Genomic DNA, 24225 nt, shown 5'->3' with positions numbered 1-24225 from the left:
ATAGGCAGATAGAGTATCCGGTACACGTCCTCTAGAGTGACCATCATCTCTCCCATAGGTAAGAGAAAGGTGGAGGTATCTACATCCCATCTCTCCATCAAGACCATCATCATCGCAAGGTGGAACTTGATGGTGGGCATGGTCATCATATACCGTAGACCTACGTAATGTAGCAACTCTCTTTCCTCTAGTGTAAGCCTCAAAATCTGACTCTAGAGGCTTCGAAAGGTATGGCCGATAGCATGCTCTCATATATTGGGAAGAACCTACAAAATGAAACAATCCAATCATCAGTAATCACTCATTGATCATCATCATCTAATAAAAAAAATCAATGCATCTATTTTACACATTAGATGCCTGATCCCATGCAACCCTCAATCACTCCAATCAGGGACCAGGGCACCCCTCTAGGACTAGAGCACCCTGGGAGGATTGGGGTGCCTAGGTGGGACCAGAGCACCCTGGTAGGCCCAGGGCGTCCTTGTGGGACTAGGGCACCCAGGGAGGACCAGGGAACTCTAAGAGACCATGGTGCCTAGATAGGGGGGCATTTGCATGATCTTGATGCTGACATCATCGACACAAAAACCAACACAATCAAGAAAAGTCAACAGAAGGTCAACTCACCTCGTCGAGCGATCTACCAGTCAACATGACCTATCTCAAGATCTCCATTTGTGTGGGTCGCTTAGGTCAACGTCGAGGCATGATGGCTGGTGTGTGGGCTCCTCTGTAGTGAATAGTGCCAAAAGTAAATTAGTGAAAAATGAAAGTGTCACTTTCATATTTATGAGGTATGCACTTTTTCATTTTTTATGATTTTTAAGTTAAAAACCCTAATTTTTCTCTTTTCACTTAATCTATCATAACTTGAGCTAGGGAGTTCTAATTTTTATGTTGTCAGTGGTGTCGAGATTGTGAATTTGTTCTCTTTCTCCACACTTATTCCATAAAGTGCTTTGATATTTGGTCGAGCCTTGTTGTGAATATGTTTCATCAAGGTTTTCATCACAATTCCCTGTGGTAAACATGATACCCTATTTCACCTCACTAATAAGCAAGCTGAAACAAGGGGGCATATAGCTACCTGCAAATTTCATCACCTTCCTTAGTAAGCATTAGGTGATTTTGTGATCTAACATGTGGTTTTGTAGGGTGCGGTTCCTAATTGTGTACTGTAGATACCACTGGGGGCTTCATTTGATGACTTATGGACTATCCTTTTTCAAATAACGTTTACTTTTATGTACTTTATCTTGCATATGCACATAGTATCATATGACCACTAAAGTGGGGCCTAAATATAGCATCATAAAGTGTACACCCTTTCTAGGGTGGTACAATTCCACACTTGGTTTAGCACTCACCTTGGTGTATTTTTCATCCTAAATTTCAAATCTCCTTTATCATTTAATTAATTAATTTGATTAAATCTAAATCCATATTTCATCACTTCACACATTATAAAGTTGGGCCCTTTACCCTAAGTGTGCTGCTTTTCATTTTATTCCTTCAATAAATCATTAAATCATAAACCCTAATTATGTCCTATTTTGACCTTTAAGGCCCGATTTCACATATCAAAACATCTTGAAATCAACTGTAACTTTGGGATTCAATCTAATATCATCATAGCTAATGAACCTAAAAATTTTGTGAAAAGTTGGTAGGACTGGGTGCAAGTTGCACTTGGTCCCCGACAATTTTCTCAAATTTTTAGGAGCATAGTTCTATGATATTATAATGCTTAATCCCAAGAAATTGGCGGGAAATTCAAATCCTAGGTCGGCCTAAAGGTAAAATTAAGATCTAAGGTTTCATACATAAGAGCTCTTCTTTCTTCATTTGAAAGGTTAAGGAATCTGATCTAGGAAAAAGATTTTTGGAGCAATCACAAGGGGTCTTTTATGTTGCAAAGGAGCAGATCTTTTGGATGTTTCAACAACATTCAACAAAACCCATTAAGCATTCATCAAGCATTCTTTCATCAATTGGGGGCTTTTGAAGATGTAGGAAAGCAATAGGAGATGATCGACTGAAGATTGGCTTGTACCTCTCCCTTGGGGTTGGGTATGGTTCCATGTTGTTTCCATGTCTTTGTATGAGGCTCATTACATCAATTTTTTTTTACATTCATGCTTTAGATCACTTTGCATCATTGATTTAGAGCATTTACTTTATCAATTACAAGCATTTAGGGTTTACTCTTTAAGGTTGCTCAAGATTGTTTACATTCATCTTAAGGTCTTGCACACACACAAGAATCTTGCACACACTATTTTACTATACAAATCGGCTATTTGTTGAGGTGGAAATCACCGAAATAGGGGTTTGAATGAGGACAAACCCTATATAGCCACTCAAAACCCTATTTTTAGCTACAGGTATAGATTCAGGATCTAATCATTGCTACAAATTTCATGACCCACAACACACACATACACAGTTCCAGGGACCAAATCTCACCAGAAACCCCTGGGACAAGGGCATGGTGCCATGGTCCTCCTATATTTGGGTACATTTTGGTAGAACAATAGTTTGCAGTCTTTAGATCCTAGTCTGTCAGTTACAACTTCTAGTCTATAAAATCAGTACAGGGGCCTAGCACTCCTATCCTAGACATTTTGGCTCATATTTGTGGCATAGGTGCACCTCTGAATTTGTCTCCTAATCTATACTTTTCAACAATATATTAGTTATTCTCAGTTCAACATTTATATATTAGGGTTGCTTGTGTGTACTTTCATTTTAGGTTAAATCATTCAAATATGCACTTCACATTTCTCCTATCTCTCATTTACAACAAGGGAATATAAACCCTAAGAGGTAATCCTTGGCTCTCTATTTAGAAGTAGCCAAAGTGCATTACCTCCCTAGGCTCTTTGTGTGTACATGAGAGTGGCATTAGGGTTTTCTTACATAGTCTCAATTTTTCCTCTACACACATAGTATTAGTTGTGATCATCGAAGGACCAATACATCTAGATATAGTCTACATTTTTATTGTATATCGATATGAACATGGCATATGCCATATTTTTGTAAAACTTTTATTAACTTGGCATATATGCCATTTTTGTATACATACACAATTATTGTGGATTTTGATATATATAAATGTTGATATTCGATCCAATAAATATGCATTGTGTTCATTATTGTGCATTTTGTTGATATTGATATTGATATTTGGCACATACACAATTTGTTCATTGTGTTCATTATCATGCATTTTGATATATATAAATATTGATTTATAATTGATACAATTAATTTTTTGCTCAAATAAAGACATACAATTCATTATGTGAGCAATATATCTAGAGCGCTCAACAAAATAAGTCTGAATGACAACAAACAAGCTTACAAAATTGTAATAAAAGAGCCTCCAACACACAATCATTAAAATTTGTCTCTACCTAAAATAGTATTTGCAAGCTAGGTATTGCCAAAACCAGTGTCTTGCTAATCAATTACTTCAGCTAAACAAATGCCTTTTGTTGAATTCTACCCCATATAAAATACTTAACAATTTCCATCACAGAATATGAAGCATTGCAAATGTGAAATATGGTTTGATAAGCTTTTTCAAATATTGAACTACCCCGAGAAAACTCCATGTCTCAATCACAATGAAAGTCTTGGATCACTTCAAAATAGCTTCCACTTTTACTAAATTCCTAACAATAGTTGGATCCTTGTTTGATAAATTTTGATCTCAACTACTCTATAGACTTGGCTAATCTTTGATATTGGACTTAGACAACTATTCAGTGTATTTGGTGACTACCCTTTTATAAAGTTAAATGAATATTTGCCTATGTAATCAACAATATGAATGTAAACAACATAAATATATTTTCTACAATCATGGGTTACAATGAAATAAGGTGATTTGATAAGCTTTCTAAAATATTGAATTGCCCTTACAAAAATTCTTACCTCAATCACAATGAAATTCAATGGTAATGATCACATTTGATCCATGGTAATGTTCACTAGATGTTTTTTATTCCTTTCCTTTATATCTGTCAATGTGAGTGGTGCGGGAGAACCCTCATGCTCACAATGGTCAAATTTGGGGTTTTGTCTTGTTTTGTGTTGTTTCATCTAAATAAGGTCATTTGGGACCATTAATGATCATTTGGAGTCATTTGTGAAAGTTTGGGGTCATTTGGATAAAAGATGTAAAAGTTGCTCAGTTGTTGTCAAAGTTGCTCAATTGTTGCCAAGGTTGCAAGATAGGCTAAATTTGATTCCATTCATTGTGGGCATGAACCAGTAGTATAAGCACATCCACATGGGTAAAAACCAGAAGCATGAGGACATCCACATGGGTAGCTTTATGGTAGGAATTATCTTGTTGGGCCTCCCAGCTCATTGGAACAGCTAGAACCATACTCTATCAGTGCAATCTCTCAAGTTCCCCTAAGTCCAAAAAATTATCAAAATTTTACTGATAGTTTCTCACAATCCATGACACATACGATTGATTTGTTTGAACCTATAGGGTCATGTGAGGCCTTTCTACAATGACCTATCTCAGTTTTTGAAGACTCAGAGTCATTTTCACATGGTAGCATTTTTTCAGTTGGTACAAAAAACGTCAGATGTATGCAATGCAAGGTTGCAAGATAGGCTAAATTTGATTCCATTGGTCGTGGACATGAACCAACAACATGAGTGCCTCTAGGTGGGCATTTTTTATGGTAGGAATGCTCTTGTTGTGCCTCCTAGCTCGCTCGAACATCTAGAGCCATACCGTACCGATGCGATCTCTCAAGTGCCCTAAGTCAAAAAACTTGTCGAACATTGATGAACTATTTCTCATAATCTAGGATGTATATGATTGATCTGTTTGAACCTATAGGGTCATGTGAGACCCATCTAAAATGACCTATCTTGATTTTGAAGACATTGAGCTATTTTCACATGGTAGCATTTTTTAGTTGGTGCGAAAATCATCAGATGCATGCAATGCAAGGTTGTAAGATAGGCCAAATTTGATTGCGTCCATTGTGGGCACCAACCAATAGAATGGGAATAGCTAGGTGGGTAGGTTTATGGTAGGAATGCTCCTGTTGTGCTTCCCATCTCGCTGGAACATCCAGAGCCATACCCTACCAGCCCGATCTCTCAAGTACCCTAAGTCCAAAAAATGTCAAACTTCGATGAATTATTTCTCACAATCCAGGATGCATACGATTTATCCATTTGAACCTATAGGGTCATGTGAGGCCTATCTACAACAACCTATCTCGACTCTTGAAGATTCGGTGCTATTTTCACATGGTAGCATTTTTTTAGTTGGTGCAAAAATCATCAAATGCATGCACTGCAAGGTTGCAAGATAGGCAAAATTTGATTTCATTTGTCATGGGCATGAGCAATAGCACAAGTGCAATCGGGTGGGAAGGTTTACAGTAGGTATGCTCATGTTGTGCCTCCCAAATCACTTGAACATCCAGAGCCATACCCTACCGACGTGATCTCTCAAGTGCCCTATGTCCAAAAAATTATCAAACTTTGACGAACTGTTTCTCGCAATCCAGGACACATACAATTGGTCTGTTTGAACCTATAGGGTCATGTGAGGCCCATCTAAAATTACCTATCTTATTTATTCAAGACTCATGAGAAAATCTTCAAATGCATGCAATGCAAGGTTGCAAGATAGGCTAAATTTGATTCCATTCGTCATGGGAACAAACTAGTAGCACAAGCACATCCAAGTGGGCAGGTTTATGATAGGCATGCTCCTGTTGTACCTCTCATCTCACTCGAACATCTACAGACATACGGTAGTCATACACATGTACTCATAACTAGTCATAAATTAGGTCATGTACTCATAAATAATCATACAAAATGTCAAGCATAATAAAAAATACAAAATGCATCACAAAATTCTATTTATGCACAAATTTACATTTACAAAAATTTGAAAATACAAAAAATGACACATATTCAAAAAATTACCTCTAAAAACGGACAAATCAGCTCTTGGCTATTTAAATATAGAAAAAAATTATTTATAAATCAGCTCATGGGAATTTATATATAATTTGGCATTTAAATATGCAAAATCCAACTTATGGCCATCTAAATATACAATATTTGACATTTAAATATGTACAAATTAACTCATGACCATTTAAATATACAAAAATTTTCCTCTAAATATGAACAAATTAGTTCATGGGAATTTATATATACAAAAAATGAATATAGAACAATTCCCCGACGATATATACAAAATTCTTAAAATCATTCTACCCTGAACCAATGTAATGCTCCAATAATTGAACACTTATAGATGACCCAAAATCAATCAAGTGAGCCTTCTGGATCGTCTCTAACTCGTATTGTGCCGAGTATTGACTCATGGTTGGATTCACGAACTTTCCATAAATTCTTGTTATGAGGTCTAGCATTCTGCTTAATCAATTTAATATTTGTTGCAACAACAAGGTTGGAGAAATGAAGAATATGTATGTGTGTTTCAAAGTCCTCGAACAACCAACCATTTAAATTATTGATAGGGTATCTCCTAAACCATGTGCTTGTTACAACAACCGACCCTATTGGGTAGTCAATACCCTCTCTGCAAATGATTGTTGTCATCAATTTTCTTTTAAGCTCGATACAACAACACAAAAAGTAATTTGTTCATTCTTCATTGTTCCCTTCTGTAACAACTATGTACACATGACCTGCACTTTATAGAATTATAATTAATACCAAAAATAATGTGTGATGTAACAAAATGAGCCAAAAAAATTCATGCAAAAAATTAACCAAAAAAATCACCTGGTTCCACTACGTCGAATACATGCTCAAAATCCACTGATGCTTCCATCTGGTTCAATTGCAGTGCTTTGGGAACTTGATTGTATTAATTGGAACCAACGGTCTACAAGACCATTTGTCAACCCAATCTTGTGATTCACATTCTTCCTACAAAAATTACATACATGAAGAACAAAAACATACAATCTGTCTAGTATAAATTACTAGTAAACTTGGATTTGAACTTGTAAATGAGTGCATGTCACTCTATCCTGCAACTATATAACAATCTTGATATTTTTCAATGTTAGATTCACTGACCAACCAAAAATATCTATGAACCATTGATGTGCCTACATTACCTGGTCCCATTGTAGAGTTACACCATCGCATAATTTATGTTGCATCTATCAACTCAGCACCACCTTCGTACTTTAATTCTTCTATTGCTATTGCTCTTTTTACGAATGCTCTTGCACCATCGTGCTCCCCCTTTCCATGTCCATCCTCAGTGAAATTCCAAAAATATTGTACACCGCTTGTCACATGCATTCTAGTCAACTAATAGAGCATCCTTGCATTCTTGAATTGTGGGGTGCAATTATCTGACCATATTATGTGTTGGTTGTATTGTATGTTTCTTTCCCTTAAATTATCATGGAAAACTTTAAAGCATCCTTGCACAAACCCTGATGAATTAGTATGATCATCACTTATGTAGAAGTGATACTCTCGTACAACCTTTCTATCCTCCTTTGTGCTATCATCTACATGCATCAATGCTATGTGTACAAAAATAGAAACTTGTGTAGAATGGTAATACATGGATTGCACTTCATTTTGAGGTTGTAGTGTATAAATTTTAGCAAAATTAACAATAGAGACAATGGTGCCAAGAGTAAATGTGTCCTTACATAACTTGAATTTCTCATCTAACCACCAAGCTCTATGTGTATGCATTATGTACTCATAAACCAGTTTCTCTTGAAACATTTTCATAAATTAAGCTACACATATATCATTTTTCACTAACTCACATCTCTTCAATTCTTTTCCATATTTAACCCCATATGTGACTGTCTTGTATTTTCCAAAAGAAACTAGTTTCTTACCAATTTCATGTGTACTCTCCAAATGTACCCATCTTGGTAAATGTTACAAATCAACGCATGTAGCACAAGAACCTTTCAGATACTATCTTATAATAAATGCAACCATCATGTCTTTCACATAGCACACTTGAAATAAACTCTCTTGGTGACTTAGGAGGTGCTTGTATATTACATTCCTGTAAAACATCATTAGAATGCAAAGTATAACGTATATGACGATAATTTTATAGTACATAGAAAATTCAATATGCATCCTACAACAACACATGGTGCTTACATGATTAATCTTAACATAAAAATGTTTTTCCATTTCAAAAAATATTTGACTAATTCTTATTTGAGGAAACTTTTGAAGGAATCTTTCATAAAATTTTGTTTGAGTCATATCCAAATAGTGTTTGGCATATGGCCCATGATTTCTAGATCCAATTCGCCTTCTAACAAAATCTCTTTGGTTGGGTGAAACCCTTGCATTGTCATGCCAAAGAATTTCAATTAACATTCTTAGTGCATCAACAACAACCATGTCTTTGCATGTTAGTCTACCCGAGAATTCCCAAAGAGAATTATTGTTAGGATCCTCTATTTTCTCCCACTTCTCTAATGCTTTACGTAATGTTGTTCTTCTTATGTTTAATGACTTACTTTTTTTGCTTATCAAACGATCTTTTTTTATTTTCTTTCTCATTATGGTTGATGTAATAACACATCATGTAACATTAGAATCTTTAGTACGCAATTTTGAACCAATAGCTTGATATGCATCAAATATATTTCTCACAATAGTTCTTTCACTATTACTTTTTGATGATCTTAGGCCTACAATTTTCACTGTCTCTCTAAGATTCAAATTTTTAAGCATTTCAACAATTAATTGGCATCTTCCATTTTGATTTATGTTTTCAAAATAGTGTTTCCACATTATTTTAACCATTCTTCTATAAGTTTGTTCATTTATTTTATCGGGCATTGGCTTCAAAATATTCTCATCGATGTCAATTAGATAATTTGGTTTCCTACGAATAATTATAGGAGGTATTAACATTGGTGCATTAGGTTTATTCATCACATCAAATTGAGTTGGTGTATGCTCATCATTTGATTGATTGTTCATTGTGGTCTTGTAGTGTCGTAAATTGTACACACTTTCTAGGTAGGTACAATTTAACACTTAGGCTAGCACCTACCTTAGTGTGTCTTGCATATTGCATTTCTCATTCCCCTTTAAGAATTTAATTAATTAATTTAATTAAATCTAAGGTTTTGTCTCATCACTTTGCACATTACAAAGTTGGGCCCTTTACCCTAAGTGTCCCCTTTTCATATATTATTCCTCCAATGAATCATTTAATCATAAGCCCTAATTATGTCTTATTTTGACCGTTTAGGCCCGATTTCACATGTCAAAACATCTCAAAATCAACTGTAACTTTGGGATGTGCTCTAATATCATCATATCTAATGGCTCCAAAAATTTGGTGAAAAGCTGGTTGGACTGTGGCACGAATGCACATGGTCCGCGACTTTTTCCCCAAAATTTTGGGAGCACAATCCTTTGATATAATAATGCTTAACCCCAAAATATCAATGGGAAATTCAAATCCTAGGTTGGCCTAAACATGGAATCAAGATCTAGGGTTTCATACTTAAGAGCTCTCTTTCTTCATTTGAAGGGGTCTTCTTTCTAAGAATCTAAGAAAAGGTTTTTGGAGTATTAGAGTCTTCTTTACAACAAAAGAGTATATCTTTGAAGTATTCAACAAAATTAAACATTCATTAAGCATCATTTTATCAATTAGGGCTTTTGAAGATGTAGAAGAACAATAGGAGATCATCGGTTGATGATTGGCTTGTACCTCTCCCTTAGGGTTGGGTATGGTTTCATGTTGTTTTCAAATCTTTGCATAAGATTCATTTTCATTCATATTCATGCTTTAGATCACTTTGCATGATGGATTTAGAGCATTTACTTTGTCAATTATAAGCAATTAGGGTTTACTCTTTAGGGTTGCTCTAGGTTGCTTACTATCATTCTTAGGATCTTGCATATACACAAGGTTCTTGCACAAATATTTTCTATAAATTATTAGCTATTCATGGAGGTGGGAATCACCAACACGAGGGTTTGACTATGACAAAACCCTACATAGCCACCCCAAACCTTTCCCTTTCAGCTTGCAGGTACAAAAACAAGAATCCAGAAGTAGGTATAGATTTGGAACATGCATCCACATCACTCAAAAACATTAGAAGTGTAGAAAACCTGTCAAGGATAGGGGCGTGGTGCACTGGTCCTACCCAAGATAGGGGTGTGGCACCCTAGTCCTTCCCTCTATCAGCACGACTTGGTAGAACAACAATTCACAGAGCACATAATCCCTCTCTTCAGTTGCAAGTCCAAAATTGCAGAATCAAGACAGTGGCATGGCACCCTAGTCTTGGACATTTCTGATCAGATTTGACAGACAGGTGCACCTTTGATTTTTCCTTCTAATTTGTACTTTTCAGCAGTGTATCAATTATTCTTTGATATGCATTCTCGGATTAGGATTTGTTTGCTTACTTGCTTTCTAGGTTAGACTACATTTTGCAACATTCCTCTCTCTCATTTACAACAAAGGAATAGAAAACCTAAGAGTTAATCCATAACTCTCTCTTTCCTATAAGAAGTAGCCAACGCATGTTACCTCCCTAGGCTCTTTCATATTCCATGAGTGTGTATGAGATTGGGATTAGGGTTTCCATACTTTGTCTCACTTTTGCCCCTGCACATCTATAGTGAACCTAACGTGAATCCAATTTCATTTGCATTGCATTGCATTGTTAGATCTAGATCTAGTTTATTTCATTTTCTTTCAAAACATAAAAATAAAAGAAAAGAGAAAAGAGAAAAATACAAAAGAAAAGAAATAGGTTTCTTTCATTTTCCTAGCATTGTGTGTTTAAGTTTCATGCAATTTTCATTTCAAAATGTCAGATTTCTATTTAAAAGAAGCTCACGCTTTTGATGATGTATGCAATTTTGTTGATTATGAGTTTAGTAAGGATGAATTAGATGAAGCTCTAGATGAGTTTTTGAACCCCAAGCCTTCTAAACCCTCACTTTTTCAAAAATTAATCAACCTTGTTACTATGCCATTTCGTGGTGATGAGAAAGATAAGTTGAATGGTCCCTCTCATGGGTATATTCCTATCAACTCCTCCACTAGATCTAGCAATATAGTTGATTCCCATGATTCCCTCTATGGTGTTATGTATCCTTTTGAATCCAAAGATAATCCTTTCAATCACTATGACCATGATTTATTGGATGATGCCCCTGATGACTTTATGTCTCTACCTAAACTTCTAAACAATAATAATAATACATCTAAAAAGTTACTCAACATGATCAATGCGTCAACATAGCAAGCCACTTTTTATTGTCCAAGGTTCTTGTCCTTTTCTAGCTTCACCTCCTCCTAATCAACCTCTTTTCATGGTTCAAGGTGGATATGGTCATGATTCCTTTAGCACTCTAAACAAACCCATCATTATAGTTCAAGGAAGGGATCCCACTAAGAGTTCATATAGCTATGCTAGACAACTTACTAAGGATAGTTATAATGTAGGTGCCCATTCCTATAACACAAAAAATAATAGGCAACCTAACCCTCCTCCAGTTGTTCTGACGCCTCTACCTGATCCTCAACTCATTCTTCCTCAAGAGCCTCATATTTCACAAACCCTTGGTAAGGACTATGATCTTTTCAAACAATTTAAAGCTACTCCTACCAAGATAACCCTTTGGGATTTTCTTCAAACTTCCTTGACTCATCATGGAATGCTACAAGATTCCTTGAAAATATTGAATGTCCCACCCATAGTGACATCCAATAATCTGTCTTCATTGATTCACTCTATTACATATCCTAAGGCACATATTGTATTTACACAAGATGAGTTGTCTTCTAATGACATTCAACAACAATATGATCCCTTAATGATTGTGTTATCATAAATGATAACGCGATAAGATGAACATTAGTGGACAATGGTTCTGGCCTTAATGTTTGTAGCATTAACCTGTTGCATAAGATCAATGTTGATACATCTCTTATCAATCCCAATTCTCTCACTATCTGTGGCTTTGATAATGTAGCTAAATATTCACTAGGTATCATCACCTTTCGTATTAAGGTAGGTCCTGTTACTTTAACTACTCCTATCCATGTTATGTTTGGAGAGTTGACATACAAATTGTTGCTAGGAAGACCTTGGATTCATAGCATGCAAGTTGTTCCCTCTACATTGCATAGGAAAATTAAATTCATTTACAACAATATACCATATACCTTGTTAGGAGACACACGATTTCAGGCTTGTTTACAAACATCAAGTTCTAAATCCTCTTCAATCAATTCTTCCCCAACTATCTTAGACAATTCCTCTAAAGTTTCTACTCTGATTAGTGAGAATATCTCATCAAACCTATCTCCTATATCTGGATCGATCCCCAATTCTTCTTCAAGTGGACCTAAGTTTCATGAGGAAGAATATTCTCAGCCTAATTCTATAATTGAGAATACATTCTCTCCTAAATAGATTCTTGCAGAAGATGATTGGGGATCCCTTGATTTCAATCCTACTTTCATAGGGGAATACAAAATTCCGCCTAGAGAACCTAAGGTTGAAAAGAAGAAAGAAGAAGAAGAACCTAAAAAGCAATCTACTTTGTTTGGGCCATTGAGTAATAACTTTTTGAAAATCCTCCTTCTTCTTCAAAAATGACTAATCTTTATGCTCCTAGTTTTCACATCCTAGCTAGGTGTGGACATAATGGAAATGGATGTGGTGCTATAAAATAAGGGATTAAGGTTCCCTTGGAAAACAACTTTCATGATATGACATTTGGGCTTGGTTATGATCCTTTCAAGCATACTAAAGCCTCTAAGAGACCATCTATTAGTGTTAATGTCATTTCTGCTTCTCTCTCACTAAAATATCCAGAATATATTGACTTTGACCCTTCTTATGTCTTTGCTTTGGATGTTTTTTCTACCGATGATTCCTTAGCTGAATTCTTGGGAGCTTATGACAACCTTCCTCCTTATCACTATAATCACAATTTTCCCTATTGTTTAAATGTGAAAGCCTACTTTGGGAAAGAAAGAAATAATGATGAGATAGTTAAAGAATTTTCTCAATTGAGAGATTATCCTCAATAAAGCAATCTCCTAATAAATGACACCATTGATATCAAGATGGATACTTGCATTGAAGATAAGATCATCAAGATAGGGAACTATCTTGACGAAGAAGAGAAAAAACAATATGTTGAGTTGTTACATGAATTCCTTGAGATTTTTGCTTGGATATATTCTGACATGCCTGGCATAGATCATAGGATTTTCACTCATAACATTGTCTTACTTCTTGATGCTAAACCTGTGAAGCAAAAGATTCGAAAGATTCACCCTAAAGTGGCATTACTTGTTAAAGATGAGATTGAAAAATTGTTGGATGTTGGATTCATTTGTCCTATCAATTATTCCTCATGGATTTCGAACATTGTGGTGGTGGCTAAAGCTGAAAACAAGATTAGGATGTGTACTGATTTTCATGATTTGAACAAGGCCTCTTTCAAAGATTATTTTCCCCTCCCAAATATTGATATGATAGTGGATTCGGTAGCAGAGCATGCTTTACTATCCTTTATGGATGGTTTCTTAGGATATAATCAAATCTTTATCAATCCCCAAGATCAATACAAAAATACTTTCACAACTCCTTGGGGTACGTTTTGTTGGATTGTGATGCCTTTTGGATTAAAAAATGTAGGCACAACCTATCCGCATGCTATGACTCTCATTTTCCATAATTATATGCATAAGACTTTAGAAGATTACGTTGATGACATCTTGGCCAAATCCACCCTTTGTACAGATCATGTTAAGATCCTTTGTTAAATCTTTGAGAGAATTCGTAAGTACAACATGCTTTTGAATCCCTAAAAATATGTTTTTGGTGTGGATAGTGGAAATTTATTAGGATTCATAGTTTCACATCATGGCGTTGAGGTGGATACAAAAAAGATAGATTCTATTGTGAACATGCCACCTCCTAAGAATGTTTCTCAACTAAAAAGTTTGCAAGGAAAGATCCAACCTATTCATAGGTTCATCTCTCAACTTGCGGATCACACCTTTCCCTTCACACAATTGATTAAAAATAATATCACTTTCCAATGGAATGAGGATTCTCATCAAGCATTTGAAGACCTAAAACCCTTTGTCGTCAAGCATTTGAAGACCTAAAAACCTATTTGGTAAATCCTCCTATTCTTCGACCTGTTGATCCTACTAAGCCTTTTCTTCTATACACCGCTGCTTCCCCTCAAGCTCTTGCAACCTTATGAAGTCAAATTTAATGATAACAAAAGGCAATAAAGGTTCACACACTGACTGATCATTTAGTTGATGCTCCTTCACCCTTCTCCCTACCTAATTCCGAGTCTTTCCCCGATGAATACATTCTTTCCATTAAGGGAGTTGGGAACTATACTTTTATGGTTCTAGGTGTCGTATATGATCGGGGGCAGGGGTGGTCTTAATTTCTCTTACAAAGAAGCCTATTCCTTATCATATTGTCTCAATTTCTTATGTACCAGAAACATTGCTGAATATGAAGTTCTTATAGCTGGAATTAAAGAAGCCTTGGTGTTGAGTGTGAAGAATCTACACATTTATGGAGATTCTCAACTAATCATAAGACAAGTGACAGGAGTTTATCAAGCTAACAAAGACAAATTATCATAATATAAAGATCTAGCTTTATCCTTGTTACAAAAATTTGATTCTTACACCATGAAGCCCTTTCCTCGAAAAGATAATCGACATGCTGATGCGATGGCATGTGTCACCTTTCTTGTGTCTCTAGAGGACCCCATGGTAGATCTTCAATTCACTATTCATAACCTTACTTCCCCAACTATTGCTGATAACACTGGTGATGTGGCATATTGTTTCATTATATATTCTGACGAATGGTACTCGCATGTCTTAAGATATTTGAGTGATGGTAACTAACCTGATTCTGTGAATAAGAATACTAGGGCTAGGGTTTGCAAATTAGCTGCTTGATACATTATCCTTTCTAATGTTATCTATAGGAGTTATAATGGTCTTCTCCTTCAATGCTTAAACAAGGCTAAGGTCCTTATCATTATGAAAGAAGCGCATTCAGGTTCTTGCGGGGGGCATTTTGGGGGTAGGTCTTTAGTTCAAAGATTACTTTGAAGGGGATATTATTGGCAAACCATGGAAAATGATTCTTTTGCATTTGTTAAATTATGTTATCAATGTCATCAATATAACAATTTGATCCATGCCCCTTCCCAAGAACTTTGATCATGGGTAGCATCTTGGCCCTTTTCCACATGGGGTTTGGATCTTGTTGGTAAAATATATCCTCCTTCATCTCAAGGACATACTTTCATCATAACTACTACTAATAACTTTATGAAGTGGGTGGAAGTTGTTCCTCTTAGATCTACTACCGCTGAAGTAATTTTTAAATTCATTTTAGAAAACAACATTTTTTGATTTGGGATACCTTCTCCCTTAGTTTTAGATAATGGAACGTCATTCAAAAATAAGGATGTGAAGAAATTTCTTGAGAAATATCATATTCAACATAAATTTTCTACACCTTATTAACCTCAATCAAATGGTCAAGCTGAGTCTTCTAATAGGATAATTGAACAAATTATTTGAAAGCCTAAAAACAAGCATGGTAAGGATTGTCATACTCAATTAACCCATGCTCTGTGGGCTTATCATACGAGTGTACGTGTTGCTATGGGTTGTACCCCTTACAATCTTATTTATGGTGTCAATGCCATTATGCCTTTGGAGTCAGAAATTCCTTCTTTGAGAGTATCTCTTAAGGGTACAGTGGATGATGATTCCTATAGAGAGAAAAGACTTCAACAAGTTGAGATGCTCGATGAATGGTGTATCAATACCCTCAAACATATTCAAGCACATCATAAAAATTTGCAATGAAGCTACAATGATAAGGTTATTCAACATTCATTCTCGATAAGTGACTACGTCCTTTATGAGAATCAATGCAACGTGAATGCCTTACTTGAGGAGAAAGGAAAGTTCAGTCTTAATTGGCTTGGATCATACATCATCATGGAGGTCTATGGATCAGGTTCTTATAGGATAGCAGATGTGGAAGGTATGCCTCTCAAGGAACCCATAAATGCTATGCACCTTTGTAGACACTATGCCTAGTCCTTCTCTCTCTCTCTCTCTCTCTAGTCTTCTTTCTGTTATCTTTTTCTTCAAAATTGGGTAATATGTTAGCATGTATTTATTAAAGTATGTAAGATTAAATGATTTTATAATGTTTGGTCTACATTACTTCATTCTTGACAAGCATGTTTCATTTATTGTATTGTTTGTCTTGGATTATTTTTATGTAAATTGCAATAGATTTACATTTCATATGTGTTAGCATATTATACAATTTCTTATGTGTTAAGTAGAATTAAATCATGTCATGTTTAATTTAAGTTAATTAAATCAAATTAGTCATATAGTTCTCATGCTTAATACATTCTTCCTTTACATCATCATAGTGACATTTGATTAAATACTTATTTAATTAAATCACACATGTATCAATTTAATCATGAAGCATTGAGAAATCAATCACATGGAAATTAAAATCAGATATACATGCTCATTACTCATTATGTTACCTCTAATATAAGCAATGTGTACATTGTTTAAGCATTAAAAATAACATAATCATGAGTGTCATCATATATACATCAGTACATCAAAATCATCTCCTATCCCTAGGACTAGTAGCAGGAGGATGGTGGCTAGATGCCCTCTCCTGATCTAGCCATGCGGGTGGCCCATTGCAGGTGTATCATGATACAGACCGTGAGTGACTCTGTGAGGAGCTCCTATGATCTCTCTCCATTATGATCCCTCAGTATGTGGCTATCTATGTCTGTGCCACCGCTATATCATGCATTGTCCATCGTAATCTGTCTCGTAGGTCCTCCACCTCTTTCCAAATAGGGGAGAAAAGGTCCTCACAACGTTCAATACTCCTTTGGGATATGTGCGGTATATGTATGTGTGCAGTCACAATAAGGTCTATCACTGCATTCTGAATCAGAGAATTCCATTCATGGATGTTAGTTGCAGGATAGAGAGAAATTTTTAATCAGTAACATTCTATATCATCAAATCTAAAGCAGGTAGAATGCATATGTTAATCAATAACATAGCACATTACCTAGATCTCCCTCTCGCTAGTGAGGATTGGAGACATCAACTGCCTGAGCCTGGGATCCTTTGGGCTCTCCTTGTTCATACTGTCTTTGTATAGTCGGTATAGGCCAATGAGGATCAAGATTAGGACCCCTTATTGGACCCCTCTCTACTTGCCATGGGAGACTCGGTGGATCTATGGCTCTGGTATTCTCTCTGGAGTGATGAATTGCACTTGACTCATTCTCCTCCTCCTCCTCCTCCTCCTTGCCCTCCTCCTCATCCTCCTCCTCATCATCATCTCCATCCCCATCTCCCTCTCTAGTATCAGGATTGCCTCCATCTCCGCCCGCCTCTTGCTCCTCTGTGTTGTCACCCTGATCATCTGAATCCTCCTTGGATGCATCAGATCCCTCTCCATTGCCTAACTATCTCCATGGTTTGGGGTCCCCTCTATGAAATTCTACTGGGAAGATGGCTCTGGGGTATGTCCTCCTCCACCATGTGATGTATCACCGGTGCATGCCCAAGTCATCTATATAATCTATTGCTATGTCCTGATAACATCTTACACAGGATAGATCATTCCTAAAACCAAACCGAGTCTTAGTCACTTATTTCAAATCAAACTAGGTAACTTAGATAAACTTCTTACACAGGATAGATCATTCCTGAAACCAGACTAAATCTTAGTTGCTTCTCTCAATCAAAGTGTTAAATGAACAAACTAGCTCCAAATTTGATCTTGACTTCTGCATCACAAATAGCTCTAGGTCACATCAGTCAGAAAAATGCTGAATCAAACTAGAAGTGCTCATAAGAAAGATGATAGAGGCAAAGGACAATCCTTTTCATATCAAAATAATCCATTTTACATAGGGGATCCCGACAGTAATAAACCTTTATCATTAGGTATGCCAGTTTTTTATCAACCCTTATCTCCCACTATATCTGGAACAAGACAAGAAAGACAAGTTGCTAAACATGATGCACGTGGCGATCTTAGTATACATACTACCGATAGTGATTCCTCATTAGGTGAATTTGAACCCTCTGAACCTCTAGAAATTGATATGCAGAAATGTCAAGAGGATAAAGATTTTTGAAAAATGATGAAGGTTATCATGGCTAGAGAAAAAGAAGACTATTTTCTAGAACTAGCAAAACAAGGCGCTAAACTTCCTACTGGTTATAATGTTGAGACCCTCATCACTAAAGAGGAAGATTTACTCTTGGTAATGGTAAATAAACAATTGCAAGCTTACGGACTGAGATCACAGAACTGAAAAACAAGGATAAATCATCAAAACAATATTCTCTGGATACAATATGTCCATTTCCATTTGACAAAAACCTATATATGCCTCCATTTCCTTCACGAGTCGAGATCCCAAAATTTGACAAACATGATGGCACCTCAAACCCTCAAGAACATGTCAGAGAATTTTGTGCTTTATGTATGGAGTTCATGCACAAACAAATATATCTCATGTGCCTTTTCCTGAGAAGTTTAGGAGGGCAAGCTATGGAATGGTTTTCAAGTCTACCTATGGTGATAAATTTTTTTCAAGAATTAATCCAAATTGTTTGTACAAAAATACTCCTACAACATTCGTCATCCAGTCACTATGATTGAGCATTGCAATACCAAACAGAAAAAAAGAGAACCCTTTCTCACTTTCCTCCAATGTTGGAGAAAGATGTTCTCTAGATATTCATGGCCTATTCCAGATTTTGACAAAATAGATATCATTGTCAATAACTTGATCCCTGAATTGAAATACAAGTACCAGACGCAAGTGCACACATCATTCAACAAAATGGTAGATAATGCCCTTCGAATGGAAGATGTGCTTATAAAAAAGGGAGATATCTCACTTTGGAAAGAAACACAACCAGGATCTAGTTCCAAGGAAAAGAACAAATATTGGAAATATGGCAAAGACAACAATAGAAACAATGTTAATGATGGAGTAGTAGACATTGTTAAAACAAACTCAAAACCCATGATATTTAACTTGGCTAGTGGCACCCAAGCACTCAAAGCAGCTGAAACTGCAACAAAAAATCCTCCGAAGAAAGTAAAAGAGTGGTTTAAAGAGAAACCTTGGCTTTTGAAACCTAAATGTGACTTCACTCCTCTCAAAAAATCATACGAATCAGCTTTTAAAACTTTACTGGCAAATGATCTAATAATATTACCAAACAAATCTAAACCATATGATCCAGAAGTCAAACCAAAATGGTGGAGAGAAAATGAATATTGTGAATACCATCAAAACAAAGTTCATAACACAAACAATTGCATGAAGCTCAAACATGCGATTCAAGATCTCATCGACGCTGGTAAAATTGTTTTTGGAAATCACACAACTAATTATGATCACAAAGCTTTTAAATATCCATTACCTGTTTATGAACAAGGTGATTCCTTAAAATCAAAAGGAGGTGCCAAAGTAAACTACACCTATACTAACAATGACAATGTGATCAACATGATTGAGTCTTCCCAACCTGAGTATTGCAATGTTATCATAATTAAAGATAAACAAACTGAATCACAAAATGAAAATGCTATGACCCATTCCCAAAAGAAGGTTACTCTCCAAGGAGCTAGTTCCTCAACTCCTGTTCAAACAACATCAAAACTACCAATTGCCTCAAACAGACAAACAAATACAATTATGACTAAATCCAAATAGCTGGCTTCATCATCATCTCCTAGCTATAGCATTGTCAAACAATTGAAAAGAACAAATGCTCAAATCTCCATCTTTGAATTGCTAAAAATCTCTTCTGCTCATAAAGATATCCTAGACAAAACATTTCTCACCACTAATATCCCAAAAAAATTAGATATCGATTGATTTCAATCTATGGTGGGTCACCTAACTTCACCTCATTATCTCACTTTCTTTGAAGAAGATGACAACTTGAACTAAATCACCCACATAACCAACCATTGCACATTGAAGCTATGATCCATAAACACCAAGTTAAACGTGTTTTTATAGATGGAGGATCTGGGTTGAATATTTGTACCTACAATTTGTTTACACAACTGGGATTTTCTGAAAATGTCATTGATCTGGCTAAGAAAATAACAATCTAAGCTTATGATGAAGAAGAAAGAACCTCTAAAGGTTTGGTACTATTACCAATTAGGGTAGGACCTGTAGAAAGAGATGTTATTTTTCAAGTGCTTCATCTTCCTCTATCATACAACATCTTACAAAGTAGGTCATGGATTCACGAAATGAAGGCAATACCATCTACATATTATCAGTGCTTAAAATTTCCTTATAATAGAGTTGAAGTTAGTATTTCTACTGATACAAACTACCCCTATAATGCATTAATAAAGAGTGCTGATACCTTTGTGCCTCATAATAGAGAAGCCTCTACAGCTAAAAGTTCATAAACCTTGATGAAGGATTTAGAAAAGAAATTGAAAATCACAAATACTAGCATGGATGGCTACAAGATAGAACCAGTACTCTCATTAATCTCTCTTCCTCCATCACCAAAATAGTTGGACAAACCATCAGAGGCTATGAGGACACAAATTTCAACTCCAAATGTCATATATGATGGTATTTTTGTACGATCTTCTACTTCCCTTGTAGATGAAATAGAAGAGGACGTTGTTCTTAAATGTCTTTTCAAGGAAGATAGTGAAAACAAAGAAGTACGACATTGTGAGATTTCCTCAACACAACATGGTCCAGGCTACAAAATGATTCAACACATGGGATATTTAGGTACCGGTCCTTTGGGAAAACATCAAGAAGGTATCATTGAACCTATTCAACTGCAAACAAAGTCTACAAATGATAAAGATGGAATGCGATACAATCCAGGAAAAATATTAGACCAAAAACATGCTTCTAAGTCTAAGTGGAAGAAAAAGACACAGCCTTCAACTACACAGGAAGTAAACACTCAACAAACCCAGGAAGAGTGTAAAAAAGACCAAGAAGAACTATTAATCAAGATAGAGGAAATAGTTAGTACTCAAGTCCCAATGATATCAGCTACAACACTACAAGAAGTAGAAGTCCCAAAGGATATGAGAGAAGAAGTAGGAACAATCAGAGAATTGTTTGCACCACTAAAAATTCTAGTCACATATACTGGTAGACATCAACTAGATGATTCAAAAAATGACTTGAATGAGTATGAATGGGGTCCAGATCATCTCTCAGATACATCTATTACAGAAACTCCAGAAGAGTCCAGTGATATCACAAATGACACACAAGAGCTGATACGCTTAAAACTACAATCAGAGATAGAAAAAATCAGACTAAAAAGACAAGAAGACTATGAACAAAAGCTGAAAGAAAGAAAAACACAAGGAAATTATTCACCTACTATATCTCCCACTAATAAGATAGAACAAATTAGGTATAGAACTACACAAGAAGAATTAGAAGGTACAGAAACAGAACCAGTCATTAGTCCAAAAGAAGTTGAATGGAGTAGATGAAAGAGATTCATAGAACCATTAAGGTTATGTCAGGAAGTATGTCAGATACAAGTGATAAAGGAACCAAATCATGAAGGAACTTGCAACATTAAAGATGTAGGTATTGACACTATACATACATTTACTCAATCACTTGAGGAAGAGTCAGAAACTTCATCTTATGACTCTAACTCCTCTATCACGGATGTCGGGAATCTGTCTACTGATCCTGTTACTGTCGAACCATGATATGTAGTCTAACCTGGCATAGAGAATGATGCTAGAAGTAGGTCTATGGGATTTCATCAACTAAATATTAATATGGACTTTAATGATCATGTTGTAACTCTTCCTGGTCTCGAGACATTTATGCAAAGTAGTCTTCTGGAACTCAACTTTTCGGTTTGTAGTTATGATGATCATACCATGAACTCCCTTGAACCTATCCAAACTCTATCCTTGGTACATCCTAAAATAATTGATTGTAATCTACAAGACCAACCTATGAATGTACCTATCTTTGCCAATGACTACACGTTAGCCTACTACCTTAATGTAGTTGAACCAATGGACTCTTCCACCAACGAACAAAGTGAGAATATGACTGAAACAAATATCAAGTATCTTGGTCACAAAAATTTAAAAAAGAAGAAAAAGAAAAGATCTGATGGCAAAAACCATATTGTGGTGGTGTCAGAATAAAAAATAGAGAAAATAAAGGACATACCAAAGGGTGAAAACCTCTCTAAGGCGCCTGAAGGTGAGATACTTGATATACTGCCAAGTCACTTCTAGGAAAGGTCTTCTATATTGATTGAATCGACTCAGTCAGTAAATATTGGGAGTCAATAGATACCACATATCATCCACTTAGCTCAATCATTATCAGCAGAAGAGTTAAAAGATTTCAACAATCTCTTTTTAGAAAAGAAGATCAACTTTCCATGGACATACTTTAATATGCTAGGCTTGGATCTTGATCTCATCATGCACCATCTTTCTATTACACCAGGAGTTAAACCAGTCAAGCAAAACCTCTGTAATATGCACCCTCATGTGGCACTTCTAGTCAAGGTTGAGCTAGAAAAATTACTAAAAGCTGGATTCATCAGAGCTATAGACTATGCCGAATGGATATCAAACATAATACCTGTATCAAAGGTAGAGAAATCTATTAGGGTTTACACAAATTTTAGAGATCTTAACGAAGCTTGTCTAAAGGATGATTTTCCATTACCAAACATTGATATGATAATGGATATGATAGCTGGATATGAGATGTACTCATTAATGGATGGATTCTCCTGTTATAATAAGATCAAAGTAGCTCTTGAAGATCAAGAAAAGACAACTTTCACCTATGCATGGGGAACCTTTTGCTGGAACGTCATGCCATTTGGGCTAAAGAATGTAGGGGCAACTTACCAAAGAGCAGTAACAACTATCTTTCATGATATGATGCATAAGAATATGGAAGACTATGTTGATGACACCTTAGTAAAGACTATGAAGAGATCCACAAATATTCAGGAGATAGGCCTCATACTAGATAAAATGGAAAAACTCAAGCTTTGGCCAAATCCTAAAAAGTGTGCATTCAGAGTGACATCAGGGAAATTACTTGGTTACATCATTTCAAGGAAAGGAATTGAGGTTGATCCTGAGAAGGTCCAAGCTATAAAGGAAATGCCACCTCCAAATAATATTAGTCAAATGAGAAGTTTACAAGGACATCTACAGTCAATCAGACACTTTATTTCTTAGCTAGTAGATAAAGCTCAACCCTTCACAAAAGTATTAAGGAAAGGTGTAACCTACAACTGGGATTAGGAATGTGAGAAACACCTTCAACAAATCAAAGAATACATATCTAATCTACTAATACTGATGCCACCAATTTTTAGGTAAACCATTGATTCTATACATATTAGCTACCGATACATCACTGGGGGCACTTTTGGCACAACAAGATGAGAATAAAAAGGAAAGAGCTATTTATTATATCAGCAGAACATTGGTGTCTTATGAAATGAACTATACTATAATAGAAAAAGCTTGTTTGGAATTAGTATTTGCATCACAAAAATTGAGACACTACATGTTAGCACATTCCATCAAGCTAGTGGCTAAGATTGATCCGCTCAAATATCTTCTTAGCAAAGCAACACTTACCAGAAGATTGGCTAGATGGGTCATGGATCTTACGAAATTGGATATTGAATATGTAGAATGCAAAGCCATCAAAGGATAGGTAATTATAGACCAACTTGCTGAAGCTCCACTTGAAGACAGTCAACCTTTACACATAGAATTCCCAGATTAATCTATCATGCACGTTACTCAATAATCATGGAAGATGTTCTTTGATGGGTCTTTCACTCAACATGGTTCCGGTGATGGGATACTTTTTATTATCCCTCAAAAATATTCAATCCCGAAGGCTTACATGATTCTCTTCCCTTGCACAAACAACGTTGTAGAGTACAAAGCTTTGGTAAACGGGATCAAGCTAGCTAATGAATGGAAGGTTATGGAATTACACATATATGGAGTTTCTCAACTAATCATCAATCAA

Source organism: Cryptomeria japonica, chromosome 11 (assembly GCF_030272615.1).
Source record: "Cryptomeria japonica chromosome 11, Sugi_1.0, whole genome shotgun sequence".
NCBI lineage: Eukaryota > Viridiplantae > Streptophyta > Pinopsida > Cupressales > Cupressaceae > Cryptomeria > Cryptomeria japonica.
This window is presented reverse-complemented; position numbering follows the sequence as displayed.